Genomic DNA, 15,396 nt, shown 5'->3' on the forward strand with positions numbered 1-15,396 from the left:
TCTGCAGGTCCCACAGGAAGTATTAGGGATTCAACCCGGTCATCCCCATTTAATATAGTCCAACAAATGAAACAGAAAAGACCACTATGTACACCTCTGCAATTAATAATAATCGAAACAAATAAGCCAATCCTTTCTCATAAACATCCGTCAAGGTTTCTATTTCCTGTAGGGGGCGATAGCTCCCTAGTTGGAATAAGTTCTTTTGTAATTGCGGCGTTTTAAGTAACCAAAAACTATATAGATATAATATTAAAAGGTGATACCTCTCCCATAGTGATACGGCGGTAAGGAATCACATAAGAGAAAATAACTTAGCTTTCTTTAATGATGATTTACGTGGTATTACAGACGAAGGAAGCCAAATGGCATGACAATTACCAAGGTGGGATCTTGATGTATACAGTCTGCCATTTTTCATCTCAGCGCTGGAAGGATTCTCAGGACAGATGACGTAATCACCCATCCGTCCATCAGCTTCGAGGTATTTGGCTGCTGTCCAAGTCTTTTATGCTGTTTTCTCCACATCCAGGCCCTTACTTAGGTTCCAAACAAGGCAAGGAGAGGATTCAATTTCATCTCTAACATACAGAAATAGTACAATACCCATTTTTGTAGTTGTCCCCTTCTCTCTTCAAATGCTTGCTTAGCAGTTCTAAATGCTGAAAGCTCCTATGTGCTAACTTTGGCCTGGCCTGTACATTTGAGTAGATTTATAAAATAATTTTTGTACAAAGCACAGTGACATTAAACTTATATTCTGATTACAGTTTTCCAAGCCCCGTCCATTGGCTCAGTTGAGTTACAACTGACCACTACTCTCCAAAAGTGGTGGGCTTTACAGGCGGGAGACCTGGAAGGGTGGAGTCAATTGCCCTCATTGGACATCTTCTCGCCTCTGGGAAAGGAAAAGAAGGGGAGAAGGTTAATGCGAGCACCCCCTCTTGGCCTGGGATGGTATTATCTGTTTTACACTAGCCTGGAGGGTGAGCCACAGGTGCACATCCGTGGCGTATTATGAGTAGTTAAAACACTGTTATTTATTAAAACTATATAAATAATTCAGAAGTTGGAAAGGAACTGATTTTTTATATAACAAGACAACCAAAAGTGACACTTATCTTAAAGATTTTAATTTCATACTTAGAATACACAGGAAGAAAATGCAGCTCTTTCTCAAACATTATACCACTAAGAGGCTGTTTTAGCAGTTCTTCTCTTTCTTTGTGCACCATAGTCAGTAAAAATGGTGTGATCCCTGCTATATACCCCATGGCACTGATTTATAAGCCCTACATGAAAAAGGGTTAACTTTCTATCTCCATTCTTTTACTTAGGGCAGCTGCACCTTCATGTGGGCTTAATTAGTTAAAACACCTTTAAGTTGCAGGTTGATAACATCCATTTTTACCATAAAAGTGTGTATATAATGCAGTTGTGTGGTAATTTATATTGTAACGTAAATACTGTTAGTTCAGTCAATGCTGATTGAGTAGCCCTTATGGAATTTCTTTCCTCTTCCATTTGTTTTCAGATAGGTGACGTTGTGTGTGTGTGTGTGTGTTTCACAATGAGCGGTTTGCATGTGTGCGCAAGCCTTCCCCAGGGATCCGAGCGGCTATCAGTTGAGTAAAAGAGGAAAATGTACAAAATAGGCAATCTAAAGTAAAGATAAAATTGAAACAGTAAACAAATCTGTGGTTGAAGTCATGCTGAATGTTTCTCCGTTTTAAGATATACATGTTCACAAATTCGCCAATGCTTTTCAATAGGAGATTTAGAAATTTTTAAACTTTGTACAGTGCAATCTGTTCAAGATATCTCAATGAAAACTGAACTGTCTCAACAAATTTCCATGAAGAATGTGTGCCAGATTTCAAAAAATTTGATCCACTGCTGGCTTTGTCATTTCATATGGACAGAGAGACTCGTAAATCATAGGTTGCATTTATACATCCATGCATCTGTCCATTTTCTGCCACTTATGTGTTGTGAAGACGGGGGCTGAACGCACCCCTAGAAGACGTGGTCGCGCCACCGAAAACCCTCTTAAACGGAGATACAATGGGAACAAATACAGTCTTTTTTACCTCCTCTTTGCTCCATTAGCTGCTGGGTTGCTGCTACTGCTGTGTCGCATGATCTGCATCTCACGCAGCGCTTCAAACATTTAAAAGCCTGTACAGCAGCTGTCCTTTTGTCTTTTTTGCCTTGTCTCTCTTCTCCCCCAGTCATCCTCTGCTTTATTATGCTCTATATGAATAAAGTTTATGTGTCTTGAAAACCCTGGATGAATCTGTGCAACTGTGTGACCCCAGCCTGATAATGTGGGTCCGAGTTGCGGAGGCTGTTATGTGGACGTTGTGCCAGTCTGTCGTGAAGAAGAGCAAAGCTCTCAGTTTACTGCTCCTATCCTCATCTATTACTAGATCACATACACAAGCAGCAGGAATGAGTTTTCTTCACAGGGTGTCTGGGACTCACAGATAAGGTGAGAAGTGCAAATATTCAGAAGGAGCTCATAGAAAGAAAGAAGCCAATGGAGATAGTTCAGGCATCTTATAATAATACCTCATGGATGAGGGAGGTGTTTCTGGCATGTCCAGCTGGCAGGAGACCATGGAGCAGACCCAGGATACTCTGGAGAGATTATATCTTTTGACTGGTATTTCACTGGAGAAGACGGGGAGGTCGAAGGCAAAGGGGACATCTGGTCATCATCACTTGGACTGCTGCCCCTGCAGCACAAATCCATGTATACAGAAACCCTTTCAAAAACAGAAAAAACATGGAAAATAGACATGGATAAATAACAGAGATTTTTTTACCATTCTTATTTTATATATTAAAGGCAGTTTTGGAGTTAGTTGTTTTTCGACTACCTTTTATGCTTTTCCTCATTTTAAAAAAGCAATTAGCAGCCATTTTAGAATTTTCTTTCCAAAATATAGTTTTGCAATTGAGGATTTTGGGTTATGGATTCCGTATTTTTGGCTTTGGTATTTACTCTTTATTTACTGTATATACTCACATATAAGTCAGGTCTTGAAACCTGAAAAATCGATCAGAAAATGAGACCACAACTTATACGCCCGTTCAAAAATGCAACACTTAAGTTTTTTTTTTACATCTTCTTGCCTCCTCCAATCTTGCATCAGTTTCTGAGACACATCAAATTTTGTTGCAGCAGCACACTTTCGCCACTTCAATGACTTTTAATTTAAAGCCAGCTTCATATTTTCTTCTGATCGAATGCTCCATCATAGATAAAGAATGCTCTTATGATAAAGTTGTATGAGGGCGTGAGATACACAAAACACAAATCAGTGCAAACGCTTCAGAATAGTTCTGGTACTACCGTGTGGTCACGTAGGTACAATAGAGAGACAGAGAGAGAGAAGTTAGGAGCACACGCTGATACAGCACATTGCCGCACACATATAGAAAAAAAAGACTGTGTGCTCCGTGGTTACTCTTTCAGGTGGGCGTTAGCACATCATAATTCCTTGGGCCAATAGAGTGAGTTTTCCGCATTCGACTTATACGACCAACATTATAAAATACCGGAAATTATACTGTAAACTCAAGTCTCGACTTATCCGCGGGAGAACTTATCCGCAAGTATATACGGTATTTCATTTATTCTTATTGCTTTCTGATTTTTTTTTTCTTTGTTCTTTGAGTTCTTTTTGTCTTTCTAATTAATTTTTATGTAATGTTTTTGCTTTAAGGGTTTTTTTCTGTTTAAGTCATTCATTATTTAATTTAGTATTATCTGCTCTTTTGAATCTTGTATGTTTTGTTTATTCTGTATTGGATGATTGAATTAAACGCCAAACTCATTCCGGAAAGGTTTTTTGGCAGTCCTGGGTGAGTCACTCGATCATTAAGCATAAGAAGTCCTTCCAAGATGGAGAGATGATAAAAGTTGCCTTCACTGAGGCAGATGGCTAGGGAGAAATTCCTGCTGAAGTTTCAAGACCCCTGGCCGGAAAAAAAGGAGTTTCTTCTTGTCATTAAACATGCAGAATACATCAAATTAATAACAATCAATGGCCGCTAGACTTGGCTTTTTTTTTTTCAATCTGACCAACATGTTGAATGAGCCTAATTTACAGCTGCAAGGAAAAGAGAAAACCATGGTCAATATGATTAGCTCAGTTAATGCTTTCAAATGAAAAATGCCACATCTGTCCTCAAAGCTGCAGCACCTTGATTTGGGGGACATCCAAAACCTTGCGTTAGAGCTGGAGACGCAATGGAAGGCGTGTGCGCAACTTGACAGCATATGCTACAGAGCAGATTGAAAATTGAATGTCAGACTTTAATGGAAAAAAAGCAATGATTCAAGTGTTGCCCAATATAGCAGAGTAAGAGTAACGTTTCTTCTTCACAAATGTACTCAAGTAAAAGTAAAAAGTATGGTACAGTAAAACTACTCTTAGAAGTAAATGTAATGGAGTAAATGCAATTCGTTACTACCCACCTCTGATACTCTCTCTCTCTCTCTCTCTCTCTCTCTCTCTCTATATATATATATATATATATATATATATATATATATATATATACATACATATACAGGTATATATATATATATATATATATATATATATAAAGCATTTTTAATGTAGGTAGATCATTTTGACCTGGTCATTTTAAAAGTAGCTCGCAAGCCGAAAAAGTGTGGGCACCCCTGCTCTACTGGACTGATTTATTATGGAATCTGCACCTTAACACTAGAATTACCAGAGCCTACGAAAAAACTCGTAAATCCGTCCCACCTTAAATCGCTTCTTAAAATCGTTCAAAGCTCTCCACCAGCGTCTTTTGTCATCTGTGAATTTCCCCTTGGGATTAATAAAGTATCTATTTATCTATCTATCTATCTAAATGTGCTGATAAAATCAGGCTGCAAGCAGCCGGCTATTCCATCCCCCCACCGACTTAGAACGTGCACAAACTTCTCTCAGCTCATGCCTTGACTGATTTTCTGAGTCAAGTGGAGTTTTAGAGTCGAAATAATAGATCGTTGTTTGGAACACACGCATTTCATGTCTGTTCCGTTTCTACAGTAATCTGTGTAAACACATTGTTAAAACAGAAACGTTTTTTATATTCTACTAGTAGATAACAAAATTTAGGCATAAACTCTATAATGTATGAAGCCTGAAGTATCAAAGAAATACTTTCACAAAAGATACAAATCTAACACAACAATTGTGCTTTTATTCAAAAATATAACTGCAGAAACAAAAAGCTGCCTTAACATACGACATTGACACCAGTTTATTATGACTGCCTCTGTGGTGCAATAGAATCAGCCGCCGACTGGGAATCAAAAGGTCGTGAGTTTGATCCTACACCTCTCCGTTTTGAGAAGTAAACTGCTCTTAGTCTTACTATTTTAGAGTAAAAACATACATTTGATTTTAATTTGTAACAGCCGGTGTAATTTATGATACTTGTAAAGTTTAGCTTTGTTTTTTTTTTTTTTAGTCAGTTTTATTATCTCAGCCATGTTCACGAGCCCAAACACACCCCACCCCTGCGTCTGACACTGCTGTTTTCACATAGACGCGCTGTAACAGAGGTAAACTCAGCTCCCTTCTACATCGGAGCAAGAATGCACATACCATTACTTGCATACTAAAGTGTCAGCAGGCACTTTTCGTGGCATTACACACATTTTTGAGCATGCCCTCTGCACACTACTTGTGACTTTAGGCTTTAGGAAGTAAGTAAATAAATAAAGGTAAATCGTGTCATAAAATGATTTCTTCAAAATGTTGAATGTTATTTATTTGGCACGGACATGCTCAAAAAATACATGTGTAATGTTGTGTTAGATTTGTACCTTTTGTGAAAGTATTTCTTTGATACTTCAGGCTTCATTTATTATATAGTTTATGCCTACATTTTGTCATCTACTGGTAGAATATAAAAAACGTTTCTGTTTTAACAATGTGTTTACACAGATTACTGTAGAAACGAAACAGACATGAAATGCGTGTGTTCTAAACAACGATCTATTATTTCCACTCTAAAACTCCACTTCACTCCCAGAAAATCAATCAAGACATGAGCTGGGAGAAGTTTGTGCACGTTCTGCAGCTGTGGGGGGATGAAATAGCCGGCTGCTTGCACCCTGATTTTTATCAGCACATTTAGATGACAAAAGACGCTGGTGGAGTGCTGTGAACGATTTTAAGAAGCGATTTAAGGTGGGACAGAATTATGAGTTTTTTTGTAGGCTCTGGTAATTCTAGTGTTAATATTGTTATGAATTTGTGAGTACTTCAGTTCAAAGTCTCACAATCAGTAACCAAAAGACCCACAAGGAGAACGAGCTGTCAACCTTTGGGCTGTGAACATAAAAGGGCAGATAAAAATTTGCTATAAAATAGAAATATTTGTTCCAAAAAGGCTGCTTCTGTTAATGATACCTTCAGGGAATGCAAAAAGCACAGCAGGAATTGCCTGAAATAGGCAATCACTAAGCAAAGTCCCAAAAACACAATGCAGGAGAGAGATAAAAAAACAGAGCAAAATGGTCAAGAAAGCCAAGAAACCAATACAATACAATACAATACAGTTTATTTTTGTATAGCCCAAAATCACACAGGAAGTGCCGCAATGGGCTTTAACAGGCCCTGCCTTTTGACAGCCCCCCAGCCTTGACTCTCTGAGAAGACAAGGAAAAACTCCCAATAAAACCTTGTAGGGAAAAATGGAAGAAACCTCGGGAAAGGCAGTTCAAAGAGAGACCCCTTTCAAGGTAGGTTGGGCGTGCAGTGGGTGTCAAAAGTAGGGGGTCAATACAATACAATATACAGAACAGAACAATTCCTTAAGACAGCATAATAATAAAAATTTTAGAAGTACGGTTTAACAGTAGATGATATGACATAATTAGGTTTGGATATTTTTAGAGTCCTGGAGACCTCATCCATCTAGCTGCCTCCCATTCGACCATGCCACGGCTGAAACGTTGCTCCGATGAAAGGACCCCTCTTTCCCATGATTCCTGTGATCCTCCATCATGGATGACTTTACCAAGGAGGATTTTGAAATCTGCCCTGAACTTAACTGGGAGCCAATGTAAAGATTTAAGAACTGGGGTTATGTGTTCATATTTTCTTGTTCTTGTAATAATTCTTGCAGCGGCATTTTGGATTAACTGGAGGCTGTATAGAGAACAGTTTGAACAGCTAGTGAACACCGCATTGCAGTAGTCAATCCTACTAGAGATAAATGCATGAATTAATTTCTCACAATCCTGTTTATTTAGAAAGCGCCTTAATTTCCTAACATTTATAATGTTATAATGTTATAACTTTATAATGTGAGCTTTAAATGACATGCTAGAGTCAAAGATAACTCCTAGATTGCGGGCTGATTCAGTAAAATTAATTGGGATTCCAACTGAGTTAAATGACGACAAAATATTGCTGTGATCAGTGTCATTCCCTCCAACAATTAACATCTCTGTTTTATCTGTATTTAAAGACAAGTAGTTCTCATTCATCCATTCCTTTAATTCACTAACACAACTAATTAAAGACAACATCGGAGAAACTTCATTTGATTTAAATGAAAGGTATAACTGGGTGTCATCTGCATATGAGTGAAAATTAACATTATGTTTCCTAATGAGAGATCCCAGTGGAAGCATGTAAAGTGAAAACAGTAAAGGTCCCAGTACTGAGCCCTGCGGGACACCATATTGAACTTCTGTGTATAATGATGGAGTACTGTCTGCACATTTCTGTACATACTGGAATCGATTTGATAAATAAGAACTGAACCAAGCGAGCACGGGGCCTGTAAGCCCAATATCGTTTTCTAGCCTGTGCAGTAAAATAGAATGGTCAATGGTGTCAAATGCTGCACTTAAGTCCAACAACATAATTATAGGGGAATTTCCTTCATCAGAGGATATCAGAATGTCATTTACAACCTGTGTTAGTGCCGTTTCTGTACTATGACCAGTGCGAAAGCCAGACTGGAATTTCTCAAATAAATTGTAACGCATAAGGTGTGACTGAAACTGACTGGCGACTACTTTCTCTAGTATTTTAGAGAGAAATGGTAAATTTGAAATAGGCCTATAGTTATTTAGTATGTGTGGGTCTAGGTCTGACTTTTTAAGTAAAGTTTTAATGACTGACACTTTTAGTGCATCAGGTACGGTGCCATGCAGTAATGAACTATTGATAACGGTTAGAATAGGCGCTGCAAGAACATCCATTGCACTTATTACTAATTTTGTTGGAACTGGATCTAGGGAACAAGTAGTGGGCTTCATTTTAGTAATTAAAGTTAAGACTTCCTGGTGAGTTACAGGATTAAAATTACTAAAGTGCTGAATGCAATGTGCGACAGGGTCTGCTAAGCTAGTATTTGGTTTGTACTGTGATGCTGAGAACTGAGATCTTATATTTTTAATTTTCTCATTGAAGAAGTTCATAAAGTCTGTACTGCTAATATCTGATGGTATTTTGCACTGTTGATCTGAATTCCCATTTGTTAATTTAGCCACTGTTCTAAACAGTACCCGAGGATTTTTATTATTGCTATCTATTAATGTAGAATAGTACTCTGAGCGAGCTTTAAAGAGGGCTTTTTTATATTTATTTACACTCTCTGTCCATGCAATTTGAAAGACATGTAGCTTTGTTGTTCTCCATCTGCGCTCCAGTTTTCGACACTCTAATTTAAGAGCTCGAGTATTTTCATTAAACCAGGGAGAGTTTCTATGTGCTTTGATCACTTTTGTTTTTAGGGGAGCCACTGTGTCCAGAGCATCTCTCAAGGTCACATTATAATGTGATATTAGCTGATCTAAATTGTTTTCCACGTTTACATTTGATGTTAACTGATCTAAATGGTTTTCCACAATTACACTCGACTTACTCAAGGTATCTATAAATTTTGAAGCAGAATTACAATCTAAATGTTGCACTGTCTTTTTTTTAATCTGCGAGTGCGCTGGCATGGGCAGAACTAAATCAAACGTAATTAAGAAGTGATCGGAAATAACTACATTTAATGGAGTAATATTTAAATTTTGAATTTCAACTTTGTAAGTTATAATTAAATCTAATGTATGGTTATGATTATGAGTTGGACCTTTGACAATCTGACAAAATCCTACTGAATTTAACAAATAAGTAAAACATTTGCTAAAAGTGTCAGTTTCCACATCGATGTGTACATTAAAATCCCCATCAGAACTACGTGATCATAATTTATAGCCAAATCAGACAGAAGGTTGCTAAATTCAGTCATGAACAATAATAAACAATAATCATAGGAGAACTCATCAAAGCCATCAAAAATTAGATTTTGATGTCCTAGACCTGTCCTCTGGGTGGTGTGTGCTGAATTAGAGCCTAAATTACAGAGACCATCACGCAGAAGTCACACAGACACTGTTCTGTTACAGGTTTAAACACTTGTGGGGTATATGGCGACAGGCACTTGTCAACTGCCTGATTGGTCAGGAGTCTTGCAGTCATCCCTGAGCTGTGTCATGCCATCATTATGAGATGGTATAATTAAGATGCTACCCAGATATATGAAAAATCCTTATGGTCAGGTTAAGAAGGCCGAGATCAAAAGGCAATTTGAAAGAATTGCTGATTTTTCTAATGTACAGTACTTGGTGCAATTGACTACATACATGTTGTGATAAAGGTGCAATACCAGAATGAATGTTATAAACAGAAAACACTTTCATTCAACTATTATAAAACTAATATGTAATGCTCATATGTGTCTGACTAATGCTGTTGTGAAGTAGCCCAGCTCAACCTATGGTTTCCTTATATTATCAAATGGTAGTGTGGGAAACAGACTTTAGGCTCATGCTGTGTGTGATGGTTGGCTTCTTGGCAAGTAATCCTAATTAATAATGGCAGATAGGTTAACAACACTGTAGGCATATGGTACCTAGTGGCATAGGTTGTATTCCTAATTAATAGGATTGCTATTAAGTTCTTTTCATTACAGACACCTTGTAAACTCGTTTTTTCAGTTGATAGTGGGTACACTTTAAGACAGGGGATACGATGAAAGGCACTCCCACACACATTCAGTGATAGGACCCGTATACATGCGCTAGATTATTCAAGAGAAAATGTAAAAATTCTGTGAATTGGTCAATAGCTGGATGAAATGATCAACTGTGCCACTACGTATCCTATGCCGACAGTCTTGTTAATCTATTTGCCAAGTGGCATTGTGCTGACTTGATTGAGATGCTTATTTCTCACATTTATTCAGCAGGTGTGTGCATGACTGCTGTCATCAAGACGATGATCATTGTGTTTCTCTGCATTAATGGACATGTCAATAAAATGTTTTCTCATGAATACACTGTTAATCAGTGTCATTACACTGACGTGCTGAACCATCTGTGGGAAAGCATCAGGAAAAGACGCCCAGAGCAGTGGCATAGGCAAGGTTGCATTTTGCACTTGTTTTCAGTCAAAGAGTTTTTCACCAAAAACAATTGGGTTGTTGCATTCCATCCACTAAATTCGCCAGATCTTGCTCCCTGTACCATCATTCTGTTTCTGAAATTAAAAGTGAAACTGAAAGGAAGACAATTTGGTACTATATTAGAAATCTAGGAAACATCACAGGAGGCTGTAGACACGGTAACAGCAAATAAGTAAAGGAAATGTTTCTAAGAATGGAAGAATTTCCAGAACAAATGTAGTTCATCACAAGGGGTGTATTTTTCAGGTGATTAAAACGGTGTTTCTGAAAGTTGCATAATAAAGTTTTTTTTCTTTTTTAATTTAATTTGTATATTATAGACAAGATAAGAAAAGATAAACCAAGGCAAGACAAGATATGTTAAGGCAAGATAAGGTAAGATAGGATAAGATAAGGTAAGGCAAGCCAAGGTAGGGAAAGCTAAGATAAAAACAATGAAAAATAAGATAACACAAGGCAAGACAAGCCAAGATTAGATAAGATAAGACAAGGAAAGTTGAGGCAGCGAAAGACAAGGCAAGACTGGACAGGATAAGATATGGCAAGATAAGAGAAGAAAAATATATTAAGATAAGCTAAACTAAGGTAAAATAGAATAAGATTAGACAAAACATGACATGATAGGATAAGAAAAGATAGAAAATAAGAGTGGGCAAGGCAAGAAAAGGTGCGAAAGATAAGGCAGGACTAGCTAAGATAAGACAGCGAAAGATGCACAAAGGAAAAGGGTGAGACAAGATAAGGAAACGTAAGAAAAGGTAAGATAAGATACGATAAGATAATATAAAGATGAGGCGCAACAAGAAAATGTAAGACAAGGCACATTACGGCAATGCAAAGACAGGCTAAGATAAGATAAGGTAAGACAAGATAAACAATTAAGGTTGGGCAAGACAAGATGAGACAAAACAAGATAAGGCAGGATTAGCTAAGAAAAGATACTATGAGATAAGATCAGATAAGATAAGACATGCTTCACCAAGACAAGAGAAGATAAGGCAGGGAAAGATAAGGTAGAAAAGGGCAAGAAGAGAAGATAAGATAGGAAAGATATGGTCGGATAAGATAAGATAAGATGAGATAAGGTGCCTTTCTTGTCATTGTATCACTGAGGACAGCAATCAACAAGATTACTATGGCATTTCCTGGGTTTCCCTTAGATAAGTATATTTTAACTAAGTCAATCAATTCAGTTTAAAAATATATTGTACATAGATTATATTACAGTACTGTAAACAAGAAAGGTTAATTAGCACAATAAAGTATTCAGCAGTTTAACAGCACTGGGAACAAAGCTGTTTTTCAATTGTGTTGTGCATGCATGGATAGTCCTGTATCATTTTCCAGAAGGAAGCAGTGCAAATAAATCATGTGCTAGGTGGTTGGGGTCTCCAGTGTAGTTTGAGGCCTTGCATTGACACCTGGACAGATAAATGTCCTCAACTGCCAGCAGCTGTGTGCCAATGATGTTTTGGGATTTCCTGTGTGTAGCCCAATAGAAGTAGTCTGTGATGTTCACCCCCAAGATTTGAAACTGGAGACCGACTACCCAGGTTCATCCTTTATGAGTATTGGGCTAGGGACAGCATTCTTTCTCTTCCTGATGTCCACCACAATTTTTACAGTCTTCTATGTGTTAAGGATGTGAATGTTTACAGAGCACCAGGTCATCAGGTTCCTCACCTCATCACTGTATGCTGTCTCGACTATTGTGTCGTCTGTGATCTTCACAATGATGTTTGATGAAGGGTAGGCAGGCAGTCAGGGGGTCATAGAGTAAATGGTTCAGTAAGCATTCCTGTGGGACACCAGTGTTCAGGGTGAGAGTGGATGATGTATACTTTTCTACCCTGAGATTATGGGGGTGGTTGGTTAGGAAATCCAGTGTCTAACTGCAGATTGTAGGGCTCAATCCCAGGCTTTTAAGTTTGGGTACCAGTGCATTTAAAAAGACTGTATCAACGAAAACCATCCTGACCTATATGTATGTTCAGCCCTTCCAGATTCTCTAAGGCAGTGTGAACAGACAAGCTGATCTATTAGACCTAAAAGCAAACTGATGCTTATCCAGGGTGTCGGGATGGAACTTTTAATATGTGCCATAATCAATCTATCAAAGCACTTGAATATCACATGTGTAAATACAGAAACATGGATGACTTCAGGGCATCAGCACAATGGCAATTTAAAGACATTTAGATGTTGTATGTCAAATGTAATGAGACTCGATTTATTGTAACCTTGACATTTACTTTATGAAGGAATAAGACACAGAACAAAAGGATCGAGAGTTGGAGAAATTACCCGTATAATGTCGTCGCTAAGGACTGAAACTATCAAAATTTGTAAAACAGAATATTGACAACCAGAGATTTGTTTGCAGGATTTTTATGTAGAAATGACAGGAAATGCAATATGGAGGAAGGGGAAATGAGTTGGCAGGAAATTAAGTTTTCAACGGGAACCGGAGGTGAAGTCATCAGAGGGAGACAGAGGTGAAGACATCGGAATGAGACTGGAAGTGACGTCTTCTGGAGGGGGAACTAGGAGCGGAGGTATCACGGGAGCTGGAAGTGGTTTATTATCGTGATATTGAGGTGACAGGGATTTCTTATTCCTCTGTTGGTCTGTCGAGAGTAGAGAAAAGCATTAGTACTCTGTTCCAATCCCCTATCATTTGTTCTTTCATGCTCTTTTGGGCCATTTGGCTGCCCCCCAAACGTGCGTGTGTGAGAACTTGTTTTCTTTTTAGATGTTTTACATTTTTTTACAAGTTCAACAAAAATCTTCTTAGTCTCTTGCAGTCCTACTCATACAGCTGGCATCAATTCCCATGGTGCTCCTTTTTTTGTGTATGTAGCACCTCGTCAGTCAGCACATGTCGTGTGGGTCTCACGCCACCACAAGTGGTCCAGACAGAGTATGATGGCACATCATAGTTGTTCTCTTTACTCATCTGTTCCCACTCTTGTTTTTTCTTTTATCTGTGACTCCTGCAGAAGAAAAAATGGAAAGAATGTGGCTATCCACTGGTCAGTAATACCTTAAATCAGGGGTGTCGAACTCCAGGCCTGGAGGGCAGCATTGGCTGCAGGTTTGCATTCTAACTGTTTTTGTAATAAGTGACCAGTTTTCACTGCTAATTAACGTATTTTCTTTAGCCCCGTTTTTAAGGATTCAGTCCACTGAATTGATTCTTTTCTTCAAGAAATGACAGCCAAACAGAAGTGAGACGTGAAACGAGCCAACAGATGACCAGCTAAATTAGGGCTTTAAACTCCAACCAATTTCACTCTTAATGAGAAGCTGATTCTGGCTGTTAATTGAACCCGTCATTTAATTCCATGGCTTGTTGCTGTTCTCATTCTGCCACAGCAGACATTTCCAGAACTGTTGATTTTCTGTTTTACTGAGACCTTCACCCTTCTTTATTTTCATCTATTGTGTGATGGGCACAGGTTAGCTGGTCATGTGGCGGCTTGTTTTGTTGTTCATTATTGTTTGGCTGCTAATTAAGGAAAAAGAAACAACTAAAGGGGTCTGAGTCACGTCAATTCAAACAAAGGCAAAAAAGGTTAATTAGCAGCAAAAACTGATCACTAATTAAGAAGATGGTTAGAATGAAAACCTGCACGCACTGTTGCCCTCCAGGACCTTAAATTCACATTGTTGTAAGTTTCATTTTCTGTGTTCTCCTGTGGTTTTTATTTGTTCTAAAGATGTCACTCAGTAACACGGCCATGATCATAAATATTTAACAGTTCAGAATATTCAAAAGAGGTTTTTTTTTTTTTTTAAGTCATACATGGTTACTGGTGGGAGGTGACAGGGAGGAGCTAAAAATGTGTGCATGAGCACAAAATTATACGTAGATTTAAAATTTAAAAGGAACTTGGCATGGTAGGTGGCCTACATACATTTGTTTTAATCCAGTTTTATTTCTACATACTCCATTTGTGCCTTTTAAGCATAAGAACATTTTTAGTGCAGAATCTAAGTAAGGTTTTATGTGAGGCCTGGCTGTTTAATCAGTGTTAACTCATACAGTTTAGATTTTGACTTATTTGCAGTCTTTGTTAAAGTTTTTATTTGATATATCTTTTTTAATTCATAGTTCAGTACTCTGACTTGTCACCCAACACTGACAAACACTGCTTTGAGAGTGTTGTAATGTGTTAAGAAGCTTTAATGAAGCAGATATGTGCTATAACGCCGCACTCCAGTTGTTTAATTTCTTCATTTATTTCCTTTTCGGTTTCATCCATATGGATTCAAACATCTTTTTTATTTGCCCTTACTGTATCCCTCAAACCCTTAGACCCTGCAGATATGTAAAAAAGCTCAGAAATGAATGCCATGGCAGTTTTTATAAACATGATGCTCTCAGAATTTTATGCATGAATACAGAACATCATATCTTGAGAAATTTTTAAAGCAGTCACACTGTGCTGCAGAGGTTATGAAAGTGATGCTGCGTCTTCTAAGTTATGGTAATCTGTTCTGAGTCTTCATGTAAATTCCCTGGCAGTTTTTTGCATTATATGTCAGCCAAAAGTGTTCTTTCATAATAGCAAATCCAATTGCGGAATTCATAACTTGTACTTAAAATGAATTAGGCATATTAATCATACGCAAATAAACCAAATATGGAACAACAATTTTAAAACTGTGGGCATCAGGGAGGGAGGGTGTAATAAAAGATGTCAAAATGAATTCTAAATTTACAGCAAGTTTGCTATTGCTGTTTTGGTGGGACTGGGTAGAAATAATGATAGAGCAGACCTATCCTTTCAGCCGTCTTCTTTTTGATCTTTATGTTACACTAGCAAAATACCCGCGCTTAGCAGCAGAGAAGTAGTGTGTTAAAGAAGTAATGAAAAAGAAAAGAAA

The sequence above is a fragment of the Polypterus senegalus genome, chromosome 14 (assembly GCF_016835505.1).
Source record: "Polypterus senegalus isolate Bchr_013 chromosome 14, ASM1683550v1, whole genome shotgun sequence".
NCBI classification, from domain to species: domain Eukaryota; kingdom Metazoa; phylum Chordata; class Cladistia; order Polypteriformes; family Polypteridae; genus Polypterus; species Polypterus senegalus.